The sequence below is a fragment of the Vulpes lagopus genome, chromosome 4 (assembly GCF_018345385.1).
Source record: "Vulpes lagopus strain Blue_001 chromosome 4, ASM1834538v1, whole genome shotgun sequence".
Taxonomy (NCBI): domain Eukaryota; kingdom Metazoa; phylum Chordata; class Mammalia; order Carnivora; family Canidae; genus Vulpes; species Vulpes lagopus.
Genome location: NC_054827.1, coordinates 27,883,273 through 27,908,152, shown reverse-complemented (window position 1 = coordinate 27,908,152; position 24,880 = coordinate 27,883,273).

Genomic DNA, 24,880 nt, shown 5'->3' with positions numbered 1-24,880 from the left:
GTGGCCCAGCGGTTTAGTGCCGCCTTCAGCCCGGGGTGTGATCCTGGAGCCCAGGGATCGAGTCCCATGTCGGGCTCCCTGCATGGAGCCTGCTTCTCCCTCTGCCTGTGTCTCTGCCTCTCTCTTTCTGTGCCTCTCGTGAATAAATAAATAAAATCTTAAAAAATAAAAAAAATAATAAATAAAGAGTTAAGGTAGAGCCAGCATGAAAAACTGAACTGAAATCCTTAGACCAACCCTTGGTGTGTAGTAGGTGCTCAATAAATGAAAACTGTCCTAAACAAGCAACAGCAACTAATCCATGTTCTTTCCCTTTTCCAGTGCCTCAGGCTTGGCCCCTGGATGGAACATCCACATGAGGCTGCAGGGCCCACCCCTCCCCTGCCCGTCTCCCTCTGCTCCTGCAAACTGTAGACAGGAAACAGTTGCAAAGAAGCCCCAGCCAGGGATAGTCGTCGCTCCCATTCCGCCCGCACAGCAATTACACAGCATCAGCTGGTCGGCTGTGCCTTATTTTTGGAGGCCATGTTTGAAAAGTTGTCCCTTTGAACACACAGAAGTCAGGAAATGCAAAATTAAGGTTCTCAGAGTAACCATAACTCACTCACAATGCACACTGAGACATAAATTTCACTGGAAGCACAACAACATAAAACACTGAGCACACCAGAGTGGGAAAAGTTAAGACTGTTGCTAAAGCCATAAATTTGAATTTTGTGACTTGGGTGCATTTTCATTGTCACCCATGACACTATATTAACACAGCATTCACACTTAGAAACTGCAACATAATTCAGAGGCCGTTGTGCCTGTGACTGAGGAAGTTTTTTCTGTGGGGACCTCTTCTCAGACATTCACAAGGATTTTCAAAATAAAAAAAGCAACAACAAAAAAAACCTGAGAAGAAATATTAGTCCCCTGGGGAATGCAGCTAAATCTACCCAGCATGAAAGGATTAGCTACATTTATTTTCTAGCAAGCCCTGGAAGCAAGCAACCTTTTTCCTTTCAAGGGCTACAGCCCTGAGAGAAGGTAGTTTACTCAATCCTTGCCATCATCTGAATGTTGCACTGGGTCTTGAGGGAGTGTGAGATGTAGATGTCCTATCTCCTCAGCTGAGACAGGAAGGATCAAATAAATGGGTATCAAATAAATCCATGTATGTAAGTTGATAACTTGTATATTTACGGTGGCAATCGATCCAACATTCCTGCAAGTTGTAGATGTCAGAGTGAGAGCTTCAGGGTTCTCAGGGTTCACAAACTGTCAGAGGTCCATAGGATCAAGGTTCCTAGAAAGTGGCCACCTCGGTTCCAGGTCTCCCTCTACCTGGGCCCGCGTCTCTTAAAAGGAAATCTAATGAAAATAACACTTACTTTTCATTGAAGGAGGAGACTATGGGAACTCTTATGGTCCTGCCTTCTCTGTGATCAAATATTCTTCCATCATAAATTCTGATTTTAACATATTTTTTGCACAGATGATATTCCAAGACTAGAATTTCTCCAAAGGTTCACAATTCTTTCCCTTAAGTATCTCCTTGTCTCAGAGAAGGTACACACTTCCTGCACAGAGAATAGACTTTTCAAGGGCTATTAGTGATAGAGATAGTCAATAGGGTGTTCACTTGATGCTCGTTGCACCTCTTCCTTCTCTTATGCTTCCTTCTATGGTAATTATAAGTTTTAAACAAACAAACAAACAAACAAAAAGTGTAATAAAGTGCCTGACACCTCGTAGAAGCTCAATGAATTTCAGTTTAGTTTAAGTTACTTTGCCAGGTAACTAGTGGCCTCTCTACTAGTTACTAGAGGGCATTCTTCTCTACTAGTTAATTTTGGGTTGTGGAGCATTCCCTTGCACCTTCTTCTCTATTCTCCCCACCCCTCACCATACAGAGCAAGGAGAGAGGATTGCCATGCTATACCCTGGGCTTCCTCTACTCAGAGTACAAGCTAATCCTTCGAGGACTTTCAGATTCTAACTTTGTAATACCTCCTCCAGTTCCTCTTGGACATTGCCTCTTTCATTTCAGTAACCAGAACACAAAATCTAGTCAAGATGTGCCTTTGGTCTTCCTTGCTCCGTCCTTCATCAGGAAAGTGCCCTTGGTTTCCATATGTCCCCCTATGGCTATCATACATCTGTACTTCACATGTAATAAAAAGCTGTGACAAACTGAATGCTAGCCTTTGCTCAAAGTCGCACCTGTCTGAGGACTGGGGCTGCTAAGTACATTACACAGTCAAGGAGAGTTCAATCTCTGATAGCTCATCCATCACACATCTGCATATCACCAAGCTCTGCAATCCTCCCTTTGTGGTGTTTCTCTGGTCCTCCCATCCTTTCCATGTGCACTGCTCTGCCCTGAGACCGGTCATGAGAGACTCACAGTTGGGCTTTTTCCCAACTTATTCAATATTGTGACTCAAAACACTTTTCTTTAATTTTTTTTTTATTTTTTTTGTGGTCATGATACAACTCTTAATCAGAGCCTGGTGGAGGCTTTATTTCCCCTCATGTCAAATCCTGACTCCTAATCAAGTTCTACAAGGCTCTTCACTGGAGCTTGTCTGTTCCCTAAAGACTGAGAACTCTTAAAGTTAGAGGCAAGAAGATCAAGGGGTGACTTAATCATCATTTTCAAACACTTAGGTACTTTTTAGGTGAAGGATGTGTTTTTACCCAGGAGACATAATATGAAGGTTTAAATAGCCATTTTTAAAAAGAAAGAAGAAAGAAAGAAAGAAAGAAAGAAAGAAAGAAAGAAAGAAAGAAAAAGAAAAAGTGTCTTGACTTGACTCTCAGATCTAGCATATGTCCAGCCATCTCCACAAGGGTCTCCTTAAGCCTCTGGCTCTCCCTACTAAAACTTTCCTTCATTTGACCTTACAACCCTTTTCTGCACCATTTATTTTGAATTAGTCTGCCACTTGGCTTTCTGACAGCTGTTGTATTGTTGCTTTGCACATCATTTACCTTGTTCGATATGTATGTCACACCTCTTCTAGGCATGGTGTGTGCCTATTTTTGTTTTATGAATCCTTTCCAAAGCATTTGAACTGCAGCTGGTTTCCACAATTTCAAAGTTCCTTCCATTGAATGTGATCTGTGTACTTGTGTACTTGCCCAACTGTCCTTATGCCTCTATGACTGTCTTCTCATTCCTCCACCTACGCTCTAAAAGCTCATGCCGCTGAAGTATCCCCTTACCGGTCAAATTTATTTTCTGGTCTTACACAAGGAAACTTTACATTTTAAGGCTGTGGAATCTTTGGGAACCTGTGGATAGTTATAGACCATCTCTCCAAAGAATTGCACATACAAACTAACTTTGGCTTCTCTGAAGTCAGAAAAAAAAAGACTCTTTAGAATAAAATGAATCCCAGGAAATGCATGCCTGCTCTGACCTGCTTTCTGGTTATCTCATTGAAACTACATGCTGCTGTTTTCCACACTGGTATCTTCCTTCTCGGTCTCCCCCTTGTGCTTCTAACACTCAACCTTATTGACCTATTAAAATATAGTGTCTGACCCCTGTTCCTAATTAGTAAGATATTTTCCTTATATTTAAGGTAAATACTGTATCTTCTATATCCCAGCACTGTTTCTCTACTGTGGGACACAGAGAATGAATGAATCCTTCTCTCACATGGTAACCCTTCCCATATATGGAGACAGCTGTGACAAACCCAGCTGCTTTGGTCTCTCTCCTTAAAATGAGTGTCTCCAGAATGCTCATCTTCATCTGAATGAGTAATGACTTGTCATTGTCCCTCTTAAAGTTGGGACTTACAGTGGATCACAATATTCCAGATAGGTTTTGACAGTGTAAAGTATCAATCATCTCCTGTGTTAACACACATAACATCTTAAAATTACTTTGATTTTTCTCATTTGTGATTCATATGAAGACGTTAACTAGAACTCCAAAATCTTTTCACAATTATTGCTGTTCAAACACATCTCTCACATCCTGTAATTCTATGGCATGATTCTTTAAAATCAGAATTCACCTTGGTTTGAACCTGCTATTCCAACAGCCAACGTCATTTTTGAGTATTTATTCAGTCATCCAAGTTAGTGCCAAAGCCCTGTGACATATCGTTAGAAACACCTTCCATTTTGATTCTGGTTCACTGCTCTCTCACTACTAGCAGCAATGGGCACCTCTAACTAAACTACAGTTAAAACCAATTTTTCAGGGCACCTGGGTAGCTCAGTGGTTGAGCATCTATCTGCCTTTGGCTCAGGTCGTGATCCTGGGGTCCTGGGATTGAGTCCTGCATTGGGCTGCTTTCAGGGAGCCTGCTTCTCCCTCTGCCTGTGTCTCTGCCTCTCTCTCTGTGTCTCTCATGAATAAATAAAATCTTAAAAAAATTTTTTTTCAACAAACATATAATGAAAGACTTTTCCAAATAGGTGGAGAAAAAGCATATACTGGAGGCAAATAGTCACCTGGCTTATCAGTCAAGAGATTCTTTTTTTTTTTTTTTTAATGTACTGTAGGACATAATGTATCTGAACCTAAAGATTTCAAAATAGTTTAAAAGTTAGATGCCTTTCGCAGTAGCTCACCTATTTGGGGCTTCAGTTTCTTTTTTCCCGTGTTTTTGTTATTCTTTCTGGTTTGAAGACAATTTTCTTTATCAGAGAAGAATGAACCCCAAGGGAGTAGAACAGCTCAGTTTCCTGCCTGCCATCCTTTCCCAATGTATTCCAATCCTTCCCTTGTTCTTTACTATCTGTTCATCACTGATTTTGGTTGTCGCATTTTCCAATCACTTTTCCCTGCCGCTGGGTCATCCTTTTTATTCTGTTCTTACCCAGTTTCACATCATCCCTTTGCAAGTGTTCTTGACTGTATGCTCTCTCCTCTACCTTTGACCTGCATACTTTAAAAATCTGACTTCAGGGACACCTGGGTGCCTCAGTGGTTGAGCGTCTGCCTTTGGCTCAGGGCGTGACCCGGTCCGGGGATCAAGTCCCACATCAAGCTCCCTGCGAGGAGCCTGCTTCTCCCTCTGCCTGTGTCTCTGCCTCTCTCTCTCTGTGTCTCTCATGAATAAATAAATAAAATCTTTTTTAAAAAAATCTGATTTCATTTGAAACCTCTTTGGTATGAAGTATACTGTGACAGCCTTTTTGGGTGCTGTAAACTGCTACACCAACATTATTATCTAGAGGAAAACTGCTTCTCTTTTATTGAACATTTTAGTTACTCTTGTGTAAGAGTTTCCTTTTTATCTTTGAGTCTAAATTATTTACATACTAGAAAATTGCTCTGGCTTAAACAGGGAAAGAGGAGATTTTAAAATTTTGTCAGTAGGCCAAGAAGATTTAAGACCTTGTGGAAATGGTATTTGTTCCTCCCAAACTCCAAACTTCTCTATCCAGGCCCTCTCAGAGTCCTCTCCCCCTGAATGACACTTTTTCATGTGGACATACTTCTGACGTCATCATTCTCTCTCATAAGGGCCTGTGAAGCCCAGCTGGGATTCTTTCAAATGATTTTCAGTTGAAGTTGGAGGTAACCTGTTAGAAACGATCCATCACCCCATCCTGGAGCCCCGCGTGGACTATTCTGGAGACTTCTTTCTTAGCCAGACTTTTCCCGCTACGATCCCTACTGTCAAGTAATTTCTCCCAGACATTCAACTGAAATCACTGAGTTCCATCCATGTCACAGCTGGGAGGCTGATTTCCTGACAAGGGATGCTACAGTGACGGTTAATGGAGACTTTCTGATAGGCCTTTATCTGAACTCCTTAAAAGCTCAATACCAGGAAAGTACAGATTAACATGTAGCAAGAAAATACATTCAGTCAAATATAATCCCATCTGTACCTGCCAAAATCTTCAGTCCGCTTTACTAACATCCTTGTAATAACATTGTTAAAAGGTTCTGACACTTCTCAGATAAACGCTTCATTCAGTTCCTTGCCTCCGTTCAGGAGGAAACAGGAAAAGTCCAAATACAGTCAACTGAGTTATCAAGGTCTTCTTATCCAGTCCGTGAAGGATCCAAGCCCTTTGTTTGGGATGTATTAGTTCCACTCCGTACCCCCACTTTGGGGCACTTTGAGAGAAAAGACTCTTGGGTTGCCAGCAGTGTTTTTATTTTACTTTTTATTAGCATGCCTAATAAAGAGCCGGGTGAGTGAAGTCTTTGGAACCAAGGCACAAAGCAAAGCTTGATGGTTCCAAGTAAATCTGACTTTGAAACACTTAGTTCCAAGATATCCTGATTTAGGAACAACAATGGCTACCCCCCAAAAATGGGCCTCCTTCCCACAGAAATTGCTAGAGATTTCTTTTTGCTTTCCCTGCTGATCCATTTTGGTGCTATCTTCTCTGTCAGAAAAGATAAACTATCCTTAGTGAAGCAAAATTCGTTGTTGTTGTTGTTTTCTTTTTTCCACAAGAGAAAGACAAACATGTTTTTTAACCCTGCATAAAAAAACAAAAACAAAAACAAAAAAACACTGCATCACACGTACACATGGGACACCCAGTGATGAGTGACCCGAGGGGCTGGTCACAGCTGGGGGTGGAGGGAGGCTCACCATTTTAAGTGAAACAAAGGGAAAGGGCTTGACTTCTGGGTGGTTGAGGAAGGAGTCAGGGAAGGATGATGGTAAAGGAGGGCTCCATGGTAAGGTTTGTCATGCAGATTTAAATCAAGGACTTCACCATCCATAAAAGCTGTGTAGAGTCTTCTTGGAGCTAAGGGAGGGTGACACCTTTACAAATGTGGATTTCCTTTGCGAAAGGAAAACTTGTGCTGGCTTTTAAGAGTTTTTCCTGCATGGTGGGTCTTTGATGACCTTAGCTCAAAATCATCCATATGCCAAAAAGGCCTGCTTATTTATTTATTTATTTATAAATTATACATACACACATATATTTTTAAGTAAGCTCCATGCCCAGTGCAGAGCTCAACTCGAAGCTTGAACTCATGACCTTGAGATCGAGACCTGGGATCAAGTGTCAAACACTTAACTGACAGAGTCACTCAGGCACCCATGGCAAAATTAGTTATGATAAATAAGCCGTGTGCCATTGGTCTCTAAAATCTTTGCAAATGTTGAGAAACCTCGATCATGATATCCATCAAATTTCCATCCATCTCTTATCCTTTTCTAATTAAGGGATACAGGAAAGGAAGGAGATGAAAAAAAAAATTGAAATTTTTAAAAGCCAACCCCCACCCCCTCAACACTCCCCAGTTTTGTATGATTATGTGATTGTTCTCTAGTCTTTATGTAGTAAAGGGGATTTGACCTGCATCTGGTTTAAATAGGCTTCGGAGGGTTATGAGAGCCAGAGAGCCTAACTGTGTCTACCTCTGTTTCTTTACAGAAAATGTGTTTGGGCTTCCAAAGAAATGCTTCACAGGCAAACTTTGGAACACAACTTGTTTATAACATAGAGCCTACCTAGGTCCCTGGACTTCCCTTCCTGCAGTGCTAACGGAGAATCTAGGACTCAAGCATTCCCAGTAGAACTGACTCTGAAATGTCTTAAAGAGAAGTTAGAAATTGATTCAGGCAGTTAGTTTGAGCATGCAGGCTAGGACATTGCTCGAAGTTGTATTACTTCCTATGGCACCTGGGACTTAGTTACTTTAAGTGCATAAATCAGCCTTCTGAGAAATATTCCGTTTCCTGAGCTTAGTTTAAGCTGAATTACAAGTGACCCTATAGAATTATTTTATTCCCCCTTTGCCTGAATTCCTGTGGAAAGGATTAAAATCCACATTGTCTGTTTTCATTGGCATGTCTCCTCTCACCCCACCCCATTTTAATAACTTCGTCTCCTTGAATCTGTATTCTGTACACGACATTTTATAGCAATGTGCCAAACGTGTAAATGCCCAAAGTTAACTAGGCCCTAACTATTTCTACGACAACCGGTGCATATACAGAAGTGATGGCCCTTTGGGTACCAATAATTTCCCAGGGACATAAAAATGAGAGTCGCTGCTTTGCCAGATCTCCCAGCACTTTATGACATCACCAGGCGTTTTGTGACACCATCACTTTAACATACAGGCTTTGGCCCTAGACTAGAGGCAAAGGGACATGTTTATTGATGGAGGCAGTGGAGGAAGGACTGGAGATTGGAAAGGAAAGAGACCAAAACTTCCTGGAGAAATGTTTCTGTGTCAAAACTAGATCCAGAGATTTCCTAAGGGAAGCAGATGCAGGGAAGGCAAGGAGGACCAAGGTTGAGGCAACACTGAGTTGGAATCAGACAGTTTTTGAAAATCCCAATCAAATACCAGTGCATTGTAGTGGTGGTCAATTTTTTTTTTCAATTTTAAATTACAAGATGAACGTGAGAGTTTCTGAGGTTCAGTATATCAGACTCTAAAAGAGGCAATGAAGAAGCAACGCTAGACACAAGTTGTCATCATACAAAACCGAACTGAATTTGGTCCTTCCTTCAGGCTCCCTTACCCAACACCATTTGTTTTAGATTCCCTGGCCTTGGAGTTAGGAGACTTAATGCTTTCATTCTGGAATTTCTGGCCCATGAGGGGTACGCTGTGGCCTTCATTGACATAAGTGCACGTTCTCCATTTCATACTATGTGAAGTTGGAAGTCTCTAAAGAAATAGTTACTAGAAAAATTTTTTTGTGAGTTTATGAATTACCAGGCACATAAATCAATTGGGAAAAATAACTTTATGATAAAGTGTCGGTTCCTAATTATAGTTTCATAATATGTAGACAAAAGTAAGGATGGTTGTTACTCATTGCAGGGTTCTGGGCTTCTGGACCTATTTCTACATCCCAGATAAAACTAAAACTAAAGTGAATGTGAGGCCAGATTTTTCACTTTTTTTTTTTTTTTTTAGAGAGAGAGAGAGAGGGGGAGAGAGGAGGGGGAGAGGAAGAGAGAGAATCTTAAGCAGGCTTCACTGCCAGCACTGAGCCTAATGTGGGATTTGATTTCAAAACCCTAAGATCATGACCGAAGCCAAAATCAAAAGTTGGATGTTTAACTGACTGAGCCGCCCAGGCAGGCACCCCTCCACTTTTTTTTTTTTTTAACCAGAAGGCAGATTACAGTGAGTACTGCAACCACATTTCATGGAAATATCTGTTTCTCTCATCATATGATTTAGGCATGATTTTGGATGATACTACTAAGCTCCCTTGTAGCTATTGCCACAGAGAGAGAACCCTGGACTGTAGAACCTGGGCATCTGACCACTGATGTTTCTTTTTTTTTTTTTTTTTAAAGATTTTATTTATTTATTCATGAGAGACAGAGAGAGAGGCAGAGATATAGGCAGAAGGAGAAGCAGGAATCTCGCATGGAGCCCGATGTGGGACTCAATCCCAGACCTGCAGGATCAGGACCTGAGTGGAAGGCAGATGCTCAACCACTGAGCGACCCAGATGCCCCACCACTGTGATATTTCTGAGACTTTATGTGTAATAAGGAATCTCCAAATTCCCCCAATAAGACTCAAATTTCTCCTATCTCTGAGTCCATAACTGAAAAAAAGAGGTAACACAATGATATAGACGAAAAAGGGTGAAAACCATAATCACCAAAGCCTCCACACACAGCCAGGACTTATTCCCACTTACTCGTTACACCCGCTTTATTGAGAGAACCCAACAATTCAGTTCTTGAGCCTCAGAGGACTCCCTTTTCCCCACATTCCCAGGGCAGGTGTGGAGGCCTCCATTTCTCCTGGGTGATACACTGATCCTGCTCTTACCAATCCACCAAGAGAGCCACTCTTCCTGGTGGAATCTCAGTGAACAGAAGGAGAAAAAAAATACAAATGCTTCTCATCCAGAGCTATGAGGTTTACAGTCCCATTGCTTTTCCTCCTCTGAAATTAAAATAAACCAGAAAGAGAAAACTGGATAAATGAAGTAAAATGATAATGATGTTTGTCATCTTGGTAGACTGCCTTCGGGAAATAACGAAGTTCTCACTGGAGAATTTTATTACACACAATTTCCATTTGGGAGAATCTTTATGCTCCTTGGAGCAACTAGGTTAGGGTTTGTTTGGAGTTTGTTTTTTTCCCTTTTTTTGGGGGGTGGTGCAGTGCTGGTCTAACAGCAGCTTTATAAAACCCTGGAAAATACATAAAGTCTAAGAACTATAGCAATTAGAGATGGAGTAGACCCATTATATCATCCCGTAGGCCCGGGGGAATCAATGGAGGATTCTTTCCTAGAATAGATTTTCTAATTCCTTATCCTGTTGATTTTCAAATGGCTCCAGGGATGGAGTTTCCACCACTTCCTTTAGTACATATTTCCCCAATCTCATAATTCTCGCTGTCATAATTTTTCAGAGTGTTTAATCCAAATGTTCCTTTTCTAAAAATGATGACTGCTCTCCTTTACTCAAAATTGTGTCCACCTGTTAAAATGGGGAATACTCTTTTGAAGCTGTAACCATTTTCCATCAGAATTCTTTTCTGATTCTTTCTCTCTCTCTGTCTCTCAAAGCCATTGTAGCTGTAGGTGGGGCAGTGAGCATGTCAAAGAAATCTCTGCCATCGGCAAACAGCATTTTAGGCTGTGTGAGCCGTGATGTCTCAGAATTCCAACACCAGAGCTCCTCTCAGTGTTTCTGGGCTTACACTGCCAGGCTGGTACCTCCTTGCAGCGCCAAATACAGAGCGTACTCTTAACATTGACACCTCTGGAATTTGCAGTGCACAACCTCAACAAACCTACACGGTCCTCTAAAAAATACCCTTTCCTCATATTCAGTAATGCCTCATTCAAGTTCAGCTTGCACATGAATGCACGTTGATGTATCTATGTGCCTGTGCGTGTTGGGATTATAATTGTAAAATTCTTAGGTGTATTTCCCCTCATGGGGGACCTGATAGAGGACAGGCTGAGAGGTATGAGAAAAGCATAAACCCATGCTGTCCAGCCTCTTTATTTAACAGGCAGAACTAGAAAACCCAGAAGTTCTGAGCCCAGATGGAACTTACCCAGACAATAGAATGGGAAAAGAACCCCAATATCCTCTGACGGTCTACTGCTTCTACTCAGCTCTTGTTCTGATAATTTCCTCACTACACCTTTGAGAGTGTCTTTCCCTTTCTCTGGACCTCATGTTTTCTAAGTCTGAAATGAAGAAGTGAGCCAGGTAAAAGGTGGCAAACTGGGATCCCCAGAATGACATTCCCAGCAGTGTTTACTTTTTAAAATTAAGTCAATAGATTTTTTAATGTAACCATCTGCATTTTGAAATGCCAATGGATGCCACTTAGTTGCCTCCTCACATACATTCTTATCCACCCTTCCCTTACCCGCCACTTTCAGCTCCTGCTTTCCTCTCTGAAGAGATGTCATCCTGGGGGGACCAGCTCCACCAGCAACTCCCCTCTGAGCTGGTTTCTCATTACTTACTTCCTGCAAGCTCCCTGAATCACTGGTTTCATATGATAGGCAAGAAGATCTCACAACCCAGGCCAAAATTCCTCATGGCAAAATGAGCCAGAAGCCACAGTGGCTGTCTCCTTTCCATGGGCTGTGCACCTTCCAGGCTCGACTCATTCTCTCATCTGGCTACCTGTCTGCCTGGGCAGGGATTTTAGCCTGTGACTCTCAGGTAAATGGCACATTACATTGTTTTATACACTATATACATGCATCACATGTGGATATGGCCCTGGGTGGACACTGTGATACAATCATCTACTCAATTAGGTCAAATGGCGAGATTTTACTGTGTGACCAGGCTGTACTATAAACTGACCAAAGAAACTAGTGGTGTTGGCTTCATGTGAATGCTGCCTCACTAAGGCTCTGCTCAACTTCATGTAGAAGTATGGGCCAAATTATATGCAAATTTGTATTTTTCATGGGAGCTGAGAGCTTTGGCACTTAATTTTGATTTTTTTATAGCTAACTATGTAGCATTGGCCAAGTTCTGCATGTTTAATCCTTTTAATCATTCAACATAAATCATGCTCTCAGCCCCTTAATCATTCTTGCTATTCTTCTTTGAACCTGCTCCAGTTTCCTTACATCCTTCATTGCATAAAGAGGAGTTCTTGAACAGGCCTGTTTCACTTCCAAGAATCCATTCTGTGATGGAAACAGTGGGGGTTAGAAGATCCAGTGCCAGGAGAGAGACTCCAAGGGAGATGCAAGGCGTGGTTCTCGAAAAGTTGCAGACATTCACAAGAACTAAAAGGACATCTGACCCACTCGTCTGCCACATCTGACCCAGAAAGATGATTTTGTATCCTTTTTTCTCTCAAGTAATACAGAGAAGGATCTATATGAGATCCCTTGGTAACGTCTTTTACATTATTTCCTTGTGTATTTATTTATTAAGCATTTACTAGGTCCATGAGAGAGGTCTTGCCCTTCCCAGGTTGAGTCAAGAGAAATTAATAGCTGGTAGGATCACATCTCTTAGGATCTGAGATTTATCTATCATCCATCAACTCTTTCCCCTTTAATCTGGTTAGAGGGGTCCTAGAGAATAGTGTCTCAAGGAAACTCCAAGGACAGACAGACCCTAGAGGAAGTGGAAAAAAGTGAAGTTGGCAAAGTGTCTTAACATATAGCCGCCTTCTCTTGTATGTACTCCCCCCCTCCCCCCCATAGGTCCTCCCTGCCTCCAACTAGAGTATGAACTCAAAAGAAACTTTGTTTTGCTCATCAGTCTACCCCAAAACCAAGAAAGGAGCTTGCCACATGGTAGATGTTCAACACATGCTTCAGAAATGAATAATCACCTTCAGCCCATCACTTCATGCTTTGATAAGGATAATTGAAATTTATTAATTGTACGTAAAGCTTTATACAAAATATAGCTTCAAGACAATCACTGAATCCTTCCTCACTTTCTAATATACCTTTCAAATTGTCTTTGTGCTAAAGATCCTCTTACAGAGAAATTTAGAGCCACCATTGTTCAGGATCATTTAATCCCACTGATGCACGAATCTCCCTTATAGGCCATCCTGCCAGTAATCATTCAGCCCTTGCTTGAATACCTCTAGAAACAGAGAGCTCATTTTCTCCTAGAGCAGCCATCCTGTACAGCCGTGGCTATTAGAATACTCATGCTTAAATTTAGCTGATATCTTTTTTTCTGTAGCCTTTACCCATCTTAGTTGTCAGAAGCATATTAATTTTTCCTTCCACTGGGCAACCCTTCAGGTATTTTGAGACATTAACATGTCCCTCCTAAACTTTCTCTTCTGTTTATGAAATGTCCCTTGTTCCTTTCTGTACCTAGAAACGTATGGCACAAAGTCCAGCTTGGGAGTCTTGGATGTATTCACTTCGAGGAGTCAAACACGAACAACAGGAATAGACCAGCAGGATGTCTATTTAGGGGGAAGATGAAAGAGCTTCATAGGGAAATAAGTAAGTAAGTGGTTAACCAACTACCAGTCATCTTTCAAGAGCCAGAAATCAACAGGAGAATGGAGGAATGTGCAGGGACGTGGGTTCAGCTTGTTCTGTGGATCCAGTTTTCTTCCCCGGGGAGCTTGTGACAAACTTCAGGAGAAGGGACAAACGCCAAGATCACAGAAATCTCTAGGCAACACTGTTTTGGAACCTGAGTGATGTTGGATGACACCACGTAGGCTGGAGAAGTGGGGGAGATATCGGATCATTGGAGAAAGCAGTACCAGGGTGGCAGGTTCATTTCCAGAGCAGCTAGAGTGGGAGGGAGAAACAGTGCCCCAGAAGGAGAGAGAGGGTCTGCTTCGGGAAGGGAGATACCCCTGGGTAGCATCTGAAGAGGCCTGTAGTTCTTATAAATCTGCTAAGAGAGTTGCTATTTCTTTACTGTTATTCTCCAGCCTCAGGAAACAGGGTTATAAGTCATAATGCTAACCCTAGCCTCTCTCTACTCAGTCTGCCTATGGGCCCGGCACTGAACTGACACCCAGGCAACCCATTCAATCCCTGTAATAATCCTCTGAGGCAGGTACAGTTCTTGTTCTCATTTTACAGATGAGAAAAGTAAAATATAGTGGCTCCGTCATATCCAAAATTACAGTGCTAGTAAATGGCAGAGCTGTGAAGCAAAGCTACTTCTAACTTCAAGCCTGATTTCTCAAATGATATAGAATTATGTATTGTAGTAAAATTTCCTTGTATCACAGCCCAAAGTTCAATAGGAAAGCGTTTACATTTGAGTCAAATGTGTTTGGTGCTTTACCTAAACCTTTTTTTAAAAAAAAAAATTGCTGAACCTAATACGTACATATAGCACATCATATAAAACAAAAACAAAAAACTAAAAAGCAAACACACGCACACACACACACACACACATACACACAAAAACCAAACCAAACCAAACCAAAACCTTATGCAGAGAAGACAAGCTAGTTGATTTTTGCAGAAACTGCCCTTATCAACAGTGACTACGGGATCCTCCATTGCCTGTCACGGAGCTGGGGGTGAATCACCATTGGTCTTCAGGTCCGTGCAGCCCCCCATTTCAGGTGCAGGACTAGCACTTCACCAGGGGCTGTTTCTCTGAAGCAGCCTCCTCCATTAAGCATCAAGTCAAGAGTGATGAAGGAGATGAGACCCATCACTATCTTCTTGTGTCCCTGCGTGTTCCCCTCATCAGAGAACTTTTCTTTCTGGTCCAGTGAAAACTGAATCTTCCCACAAGGAATTTTGGGGTGTCCTGCTTTTAAAAAACCTTTTATGGAACCATAAAATACCTCACCTCCTCACTTTTAAGAAATTGGCTTCAGAAACTGTAGAGCAAACCAGCACAGCACTGAGCTGAAAAGAAGTAAATTGTTATTTCTCCTGGATAAAGCACCTCTGACTTCCTATTGTTTCCTTACTAAAGCATTTAAGCAAAAGGAAACAGTATTTTATTTTATCTTATTTTTTTTTTTGGAAACAGTATTTTAATTGCAAGTTCCATGTTACAGCCCACAGACTCAGGACCTAAGCCAGGGGCAGACTTCAGTATACAGAGGAAAGTGTCCCAGACAAACTAATACTTTATGTGCCTAAAAACATGGCCATTTACAACCGAGATCTACTTTATTGCTAATGATCTTGGAAGTTAACAAGGTTTGCAGAATCTTCTCGGCATTATTATTACTATTTATATTAATAGCATTAGTGATCTCCTTTATTCTTCCAGGATTTAACACTACTAATTGGCATCAGTATAAACAGAGGTATAAATGCTATCGTGCAATGCAAGCAGAGCCAAATCTGGCAGCTTTGTGGGTTTAATATGGAAATGTTTGCTATCTAATGAGGACACAAAATGTTAATCTGCAGAACAAATTGTATTTATAGAGAAACTAATTATCATATGCAAATGTGACACACATCACTTGCAAAATTCCTGTTGCCTCTGGGGCGGCCCTCTGTGACCTTTATGAAATGCAGCACTTTGAAAAACTAGCTAATGGTTTCATGCACTAAGGCAGATTACTTTCATTTTCATACAGAAATGAGCTAAATGGGAAGGACTCTGGCTCCGAATAAACACAACAGAGGCATCAGCTTCATGATTTCTTATCCTTCCTTTTAAAACCCAGAGTTCTTCCGCTGCTTTCGTTGTATCTGAAAAGCTAGATTACAGATGACCAGAGTAATGAATGTCTTAACCCATTTAATAAAAGACTTGAGATGCTCTTATCCTGCATGTAGTCCTATTGAGTGAAGTTTATTTTGATGTTTTCATAATTATTTTTGGTTTTTGCTGTTTCTCTTCTTCCTTGAGTAAGAAGCCCCCAGGTATAGATTAAGTCTAATGGAGTATGGTGTTTAACTCTTTTTCTTAGTGCTTTTTCTTCTTCTCTTTCAAATATATGTATTCTGCAGTTTGAAGCCTCACAGGAGTATAAAGTGCTGGAAATTAAATGGTCGTAGAGATCACCCACTGAGTCCAAATATTTCATTTACAGATGAGGAAAGTATGGCTCAGAGAGGTCAGATGGCATACCCAAGATCACATGGTGAATTGGTGGAAGACACTGGAAGGCAGGTGCCCTTTCTCTATGCTTAAACAATAAAGAAACAACAGCCACAGTAGCAACAGCAACAATGACAAAACACACCTCTACTGTAGCACTGCTAAGTTTAGAGCTATGTGAATGTTCAAAAGTGTTCTTAACTCTGTATGAAAGATGCTGCTGGCCAGAGAGCCTTGGTCAGCCATGGATATGTAGTTCTGCTAATTCTCATCCTGAGCATGGGGATCTGTCTCAGCATTCTCCAAATGCCTATTGGACTCCAAGGACAGGAAGGTGAGGGAAATGTGGCCTTTTAACTCTCATAGAACCCACAATTTGCTGAGGGAGAAAACATGCAGTGAGACAATTTCAATGAAACAGGGTCAGTGCATTATGACAGTATACAACTTTGGTGGAAGCATAGAGAAGAAACAAGCACTCTATGAAAAGAAGTCTGCAGGGTGGGGTCATATATTCTACTCTATGTAACAAATTATCTCAAATTTAGTGGCTTAAAAATGTACATTTATTATTTCCATGGGTCAGGAATTCCTGTGTGTTTCACACAGTTCTTTAGCTCCAGCCCTCACAAAGATGCAGTCAAGGTGTTGGTCAAGCTGGAGTTTTTTCTGAAGCTTAGTGGTCTCTTGCAAGCTCATGCAGTTGCTGGCAGAATCCAGCTCCTTGTGGTTGTAGGACTGAAGTACTGCTTTCTTGCTGGCTGTCAGTGAGGGCTGGTCTCAGCTCCTGGAGGTCCTCCAGTTCCCTGCCATGTGCCCACACCCCCCACACAAGTATGGCAGCTTACTGCTTCAAAGTCAGCAGGAGAATCACTTTCTTCAAGAAGGCCCAGTCCCTTTTTTTAAAAAGAGCTTTCACTGATTAACTCAGGCCCACCTAGGATAATCTCCCTTTCAACAAATCCCAAATCAGATATCTGACTTGAGATCTTAATTACATCTACAAAATCCCTTCACATTTGGGATATAATATGACTTGATCATAGGAGCAAAGTCCCTTCATACATAGAAGCCCCATCCACACTCAAGCAGAAGGTGTTATACAGGGTGTGAAGGGTGTGTCAGAGGGGTGAAGATCCTGGAACACAGGCTCGAATGCTGCCTCCCTCAAGTGGAAACCAGAGGGGTAGAGTTAGAACAGGTTTTAGAAAGCATGAACTGAATCATAAAAGTCAAATAGAGGTAAACACCTGAAATGATCAGTTATTTTTGTGATTTTCTTTTCTTTAAGGTTTTATTTATTTATTAGAGAAAGAGAGAGAAAGCAAGAACAGAGGGAGAGGGACAAGCAGACAGTGCTGAGCACAGAACCATCCCACAACTCTGAGATCATGACCAGAGATAAAATCAAGACTTGGATGCTTAACCAATGAGCCAACCAGGTGCCCCTATAATTTTCTTGAAATTATTTTTTCAGCAGAAGGCCGTGTTTACCAGCTATGATTTTATGTATCTAAGTCAGATATGGACTGAGCATGAAGGAAAAAGAGGAAATCACCAAGAGGAAAAGAAAGAAAGAAAAGAAAGAAAGAAAGAAAGAAAGAAAGAAAGAAAGAAAGAAAGAAAGAAAAACTGTTAGGATGAAGGAATGAAAACATGAGACCTAGGTGTGAGCTTAGAAGAGAAAGCGCTTTTGGAGGCCTCCATGTTCTCAATTGAAAATACAGTGATTATTTGCAATATATGAGAAGCAAAGAACATTTAAAATATTCTCATTAAGTAAGAAAAGAAAAAGAAGAATATTTAATTATAAAAATGGGCTGGAAAGGCCTGGATGGCACAGTGGTTGAGTGTCTGCCTTTGGCTCAGGGTGTGATCCCGGGGTCCCGGGATCGAGTCCCACATCTGGGTCCCTGCAGGGAGCCTGCTTCTCCCTCTGCTTATGTCTCTGCCTCTCTCTCCATGTCTCTCATGAATAAATAAAATCTTAAAAAAATAAAAATGGGCTAAGATCGGAATCGTAGGGTCAGGTTCCACTATGGGCTCCATCTTATAGACACAGAGAAATTAAGTTAGTTGCCAATGGTCACCTTGGCAAAAAGCAAGGAGCAGAACCCCAGTTCCTCCCAGGTAGTCTGGCTGTGCTCTAGCAGCACGAGTTCCTGCCTGGAACATGCACCGAGAAGTCAATGGTGGTTCGTTGGTACTTGTTCAAGGAATGCCTAGCTTTGATGAGGATTTGAGAAAACAGGCACTCCCAGATGCCATTGCTGAAAATGAAAACAAATAAATCATTCTGAGAGGTCTTAACAGTTTGTATCTAAAGTCTTCTTTAAAGTATGTGGTCTTTAATGTAGCATTTCTTTCATGTTCTTTTATCCCAATGAAAACAGTACCTGTATAAATATTTAGCTCTAAGAATATCTGCCAAATTATTCCTAATTAAAAAGAATTTCTTCAATGGGAGCAAAAGAGAGGTTACATCAATTACTTGCCATTCATGCCATGGAATACTATACAGCTATTGTGGCTGTGTTGTATATTTTAGAGTATGAACAGGAAAAATTGTACTGCATATGAGGAATTGAAGGCAGGTTACATAATACCCCATATTTGTTTTTTTTTTTTTAATCCTGCATATGTGAATATTGAAACAGGGCAGGAGGGGAGCCTAGAAATATATTTACCCAACTATTATATGTGATTGAAATGTGATAGAGTTATAATTATATGTTTTTAAATTTTTTTTTTGAGTATCTCTTTATTCAGTAAGTATCATATAACAAGAAAAAGTAATATGAGATTTAATTAAATGATCTATAAATTCATTTTCTTCACAATTCAGTCTCACACCTATGTTTTGTCAGTTGTTTCATATAAGCAAGCAGTTGGTCTCATTTTGTGGCATCAACACTGAGCTCAGGGTCTGGTGATCTGCCTTTTGCCCTGACCTCAGTTACAGATTAACTCCAGCAAGTTAGAACTCCAGAAAGTTGGTCATTAGAAATCAAATGATTGAACATCTCAGTTTTATAGATGAGAAGCAAAGACTACAGGGCACAGATGATGTGCCCCAACTGATACCCCGGGGGGTGGAGGGCAACCTATCCACCCTACCTACAGCATGGGACCAGTTTTCTTTAACTGTGCTGTCTTTCTGGGTTTGCATGCCTTTAGTTGTGAGATCAGAACCCTAGAGCAACAATTTCTCAAAGCAGAGTATGGTGGTCCCAAAGGTTGGATTTGAGGTCAAGCAGCCCATGTTCAATGCCAGCTCTGTTGCTGAGAGACCTTCAACAAAAGAATCAACTATTGTGAGCCTTGCTTTCTCAACTGCGAAATGGTAAAGACTTAGGCTATGTTGAAGATTTTTATTTTATTCTACTTTTTTATGATTTTATTTATTTATTCATGAGAGACAGAGAGAGAGAGGCAGAGACATAGGCAGATGGAGAAGCAGGCTCCCTATGGGGAACCCTATGTGGGATTAGATTCCATGACCTGAGGTGAAGGCAGATACTCAACCTCTGAGCCACCCAGGCACCCACCCTCTCCACTTTTTTTTTTTTTTTAAGATTTTATGGTCAAGATTTTTAAATACGATAATATATTTAAAATGTTTAGCGCTATACCTGGCTTCTTGAGGCCTCAACAAACACAAGTTTGTTATCATTCTATTATGTATCTTTGGGTATTAGAGCCTGATTCTGACTACAGTGTGGTCCTGTCCTCTGGCAGGAGAGAAATTGATATGGTGATTGGCTGCCATGGCCATGGTCCCATTTTCCCATCTTTGGAGACAGAGAAGAGCCTTATAGGGGTGCCTGGTTGGCTTGGTCAGTAGAGTACACAACTTTTGATTTTGGGTTTGTGGGTTCAAGCCCCATGTTAGGTGTAAAGTAATCTCTATTACTTTAAAAAATAAAATCTTAAAATTAAAAAAAAATAGCCTCATTTATCTTTCCTGATGAAGGAGGAGTTACTATTGTCTACTGCCTACCCTCTGGGGAAATCAGTTTTGTGCCACTGACATGTCAGTAAATCACTGAGATTTATAAGGAACGTAATTTACGAGCTGAGGAACATCAGCTCCTCACATGACCAAGTAGTAAGGTTGGGTAGTAAAATAATTGCTGAGGTTGGCTCACTCTGGAGAATGCTGTTGATGTTGGGATCACTACTCACAGGAACCTGGGCAAGATGCATGGATGAGGACACAAGCACACACAGACCTATACCCACAAGTCCTTCCTAGCTTGTGCAAAATCACAGAAGTAACCGGGAGTTCAGCTGCCACTACAGTGGGGATGGGGATAGGACATGACAAAACAAAACAAAAACAACCTGATACTTAGGCAGTGGATGAAAACCCTGTAGCCCAGTTCCATTAATTTGCTCTGTTGCATGCACTTGGGAAAATCTTGTCAATTCTCCAAGGTGCAGGAATTGGGCCACATGGTGGGAAAGGTACCTTCTGAATCTGACACCTTATGAAAATAAGATTCACAATCTAAGGCCCCATCTTTGTGTATTCGGGGTGCATATACTCAAGTTAGAAGGTAAAACTTCTGTTTCTATGGAAACAGTGGGGAAAGCTTATTGAGAAAGCCCTCCTTGAGCAACCCTCCAGCCTCTCCTGGCCTGTAATTCAAATCTGTGTTCCCACCACAGAGAAGCCAGTAGAATTTATGAGGGATCTTGAATTCCCTAATCCCATTAGCAACCTGCCTGAGGATTTGGCCTCATTCACCCGTTGCTCCCTTTCCAATATTCAAACACATTTAGGTTACATTTGGTTGAATATCGAGGAGCTATTTTAAAATGGTGATAAAAAGAACTCATCACATTTGGTCAAGCCAAGTTGCAAGTCTTCCAACTGTTCATTTGCGCCTCTTATTGGAGCTCAGAGAAGGCATAGGCTCACATCAGCCCTGTAATGTCATCTCCGACATGAGGGGAAGACAAACACTGCTGTTCCTGAATAGTAGGGCAGTTATTACCCAATGACTTCCAGAGGATCCAGTCTATCAGAGCAACTCCAGATGTAATTTTAATGTGCCACAAAATCCTATTTTCCATTATCATTGCAAGTTTATGATCATTTGACAGTTGAAGACTCTCTTGTCTATCAGGTGGCAGAGAGGAGGATCCATCAATAATACCCATTCCCTTTGCCCTCAAAATATCTATAAATGCACCACCACTGAAAGGCAACAAGCTTTTTATGGATTCATGGTGACTATCAACCTTCTGCTTGACAGCAGAATGGAAAAGATCAGTTCTTACACATCATGGGACAGAACAAAAGGGAAAATGAAGAACTACCTAAGAAATGCTCTTGAAAATTCCGAAATCAAAGTCAAATAGTGTGAAGGCCTGAGTTTATCTTCATTTCAATTCCATGGTCCAAAATCCCAGAGGTTCTGGAGAAATGGACTCCAACAAAAGCCATCCTATCCAGGTGAGGAGGAGCAGAGAAACAGGGTCTCCAGGCTGGCTTAGTCATCTAAATGGTCTAATTAAACAAAACAATTAGAGGTTGGCTTCTGTCCTGCACATTATTCTCTGACTAATGAAATCCTAAGGAATGGCAAGGAGCCAAAATTGCTCAAGTGACTTCTTGTTTAACTCAGCCATTTAAGTGCTCATCAAGTGTTAAATTTAAATGTGTGCAAAGATTATTGCAAAACACACAGACACGCACACACACACATCAGGGGAAAACTGTGAATATGCATATAGAGGGCCACACGTATAGGTCAAGAGGGAAATAGCTTCGGGGATATTTAGAGATTTAGCTTTTAGCAAAAGTCATTTTTCTCCCTCCAGTAAGCCTGTGAGCTTTTAATAGCCACTTTACTTGATTGCTTCTAGATCATCGTCTGCTGCCAAGTGCCCCAATATGAATACATAGACACTAGGTCTTGAGGGGGAAGAGGGATTTGAGAGGATCTTCATACCAGAATTCTGAAAGCTTTCCCAGACTGAGTCAACCATGTCATTCTCCTAAATTATGCAATAAAATAAAGTCTCAAGCTCAGATTTCAGGAATCATTCCTTTTAGTTCTAAATATTTTTATATTTTGAGTAGCAAGAAGTTCGGGAAAATGGCCTCCTCCCTCAGACTGCCTTACATGTGTCTGAAAATATTATGATGGCCTTGCAATTAAGATATTTTAGAAAGATGTGACTGTCCACTAAGTGAATTATTAAAATAATTTATTATCTTGAGAGTAATGATACTAACTTGTTCTTTATTTCTTTATTAGTATTCTTTTGGTAGAAATTATTGACATTTTAGTAGTTTTTTTTTTCCTCACAAGTAAGTATGTTTGTTGAACTAGACCTCATAGTTTTTGGTCCAGATTCTAAGAGTAGAGAAACTCTAGCATAGTCTTTGTTCTAATACAAAAAACAAAAATAAAACACCCAAAAAAGACAAAAAGTAAGCAAACAAAAAACGATAAAGAGGCAAAGGATATACCCAAGATCAAAGACACAGGCGAGGGAACATAGGTGCCCAATACTCCTCCCTTAGACCTCCCCAAGCCCGTGACTCACCTCATTATCTACCAGGTGAGAAATCTAAATCTATGGATTTACTGGCATTTATACCATTTAGCCTGCCTGTGAGCTTCCCAAGAGCTCCAAACAGGATTCAGGGGTCCATTCTATATCAAATAAAGGCTTTTTGGATGGACCACTACTGCATACTTACTTTTTTATTTTTTACCAAAACATTGGGTCTAAAGGAGATTTTTGCCCAGCAGGTTGGGTCACATCAACTACTGTGGTGATCTTCAAAGAGGGCACTATTCTTCCTTTTGAAAAACCTGCCCTTATTTATTTTCCATAACTACTTGCATAATAGAAATAGTTCTGAAAAAGAATTCAATATTGTCTACATTTGAAACACCACATTTACTGAATACCCAGCACTTGAACAGGTGTTGAGTTTGCTTCTAAAGTATGTTGAAGGTACAGACCTTGCCTTGAGTGAAATTTGGAAGAGAATTACCAAAACCTAAACAAGAATTCAACATTGCAAACAAAGGGCCACGCTTTTGTTAAGTGCGGAGTACTTGCCAGGCACTGAGCTAGGCAGTTTACGTATATTATTTTTAGTTTCTTAGCATCTATTCACAGTAAGCTATAGGAGACATTTTATAGATGAAATAAATTATGTCCTAAGAGATTGACAACTCTTAAATATCACACAGAAAATATCAAAAGATTGCAAGTGGGATTAGAATAGGAATATTTCACCTAAAGTTGATATATTTCTTCCATTATACCACATTGCCTCCTAGCAACTAGGAGTTCACAACACTCTCTCCTACCCGTCCTTTCAAAAAGAGGCAGATAATAAAAGAAACATATGTTTAAATTTTCATTAAAATGTTAATGCTTGGTTATATCTACATCAAATCAACATGTTGTATAATTTGAATATATTATAGTTTTGTCAATTGTACTTCAATAAAATTGGAAAATTAAGTTGAAAATAAAGCCTTATGAAAGTCAGCCAAATCTATGGTGTATTAATAAATCTCCAATGTCAGTTTCAGGTGGTGATCCTCAAGCACTGAAGACCCTAGTTCTATGCAATCTTAAATTTTGCCCATCAAAGGCCAAGGGTCTTTTGTTCCCTTTTTACTGTCCATGGAAGGGAGAGAGGAATTCATTCTGAACTTTTTGAGAAGGTGTTGATGGGAATGTGTTGTCAATATTCTAGATTCCAAGCTTGAAACATAGACCACGAAATTACCTTTTCTAGGTTGCTGAATGGATATTCAAATATAGGCAGAAAACAATGTAACAAACCATCCTGGGCTGCCTGGTTCTGTAGGGGTTCATGTTGTGAGAACCAGTGAAGTCCCAGGCAAACCAGGACAAGTTGATCACTCTCTCTGAGTGTGCTTCTCATAGAATTTTGTACCTGGACAGCTAAATTTTGAGTTTAGATATTCCAGTAAACACACTGTTTTCATGGTGGTCTATAAAGAGATTAACTCCCCATGCAATTTAAACAGGAGCAGAAGTAACAGTATCCCCACATTAAACTATAATGGGTATTATATTTGTGAAATGTTGGGCAATTTATAGTCTCTTTTTAAATTTTTTTATTTTTTTGCATATTCTTTTATTGGAGTTCGATTTGCCAGCTTATAGTATAACACCCAGTGCTCATCCCGTCAAGTGCCCCCTCAATGCCCGTCACCCAGTACCCCATCCCCCAGCCCACCTCCCCTTCCACTACCCCTTGTTCGTTTCCCAGAGTTAGGAGTCTCTCACGTTTTGTCACTCTCTCTGATTTTTCCCACTCATTTTCTCTCCTTTCCCCTATGATCTGTTTCACTATTTTTTATAGTCCCCGTATGAGTGAAAGCATATGATTGTCCTTCTCTGATTGACTTAACTTCACTCAGCATAATACCCTCTAGTTCCATCCACATCAAAGAAAATTGTGGGATCCGTCCTTTCTGATGGCTGAGTAATATTCCATTTTATACATAGACCACAGCTTCTTTATCCATTCATCTATCGATGGACACCGAGGCTCCTTCCACAGTTTGGCTATTGTGGACATTGCTGCTATAAAAACATTAGGGTGCAGGTGTCCTGCCATTTCACTGCATCTGTATCTTTGGGGTAAATCCCCAGCAGCGCAATTGCTGGGTTGTAGGGCAGGTCTATTTTTAACTCTTTGAGGAACCTCCACACAGTTTTCCAGAGTGGCTGCACCATTTCACATTCCCACCAACAGTGCAAGAGGGTTCCCCTTTCTCCACATCCCCTCCAACATTTGTTATTTCCTGACTTGTTAATTTTCACCATTCTCATTGATATGAGGTGAATTTATATTCTCTTAAAGTGTTCTCTATTTTTTCTGAATTCCACCTGCCCATTTGGGATTTGAGGATTAGACCTTTTCTCCACATGTATCCTACACTCA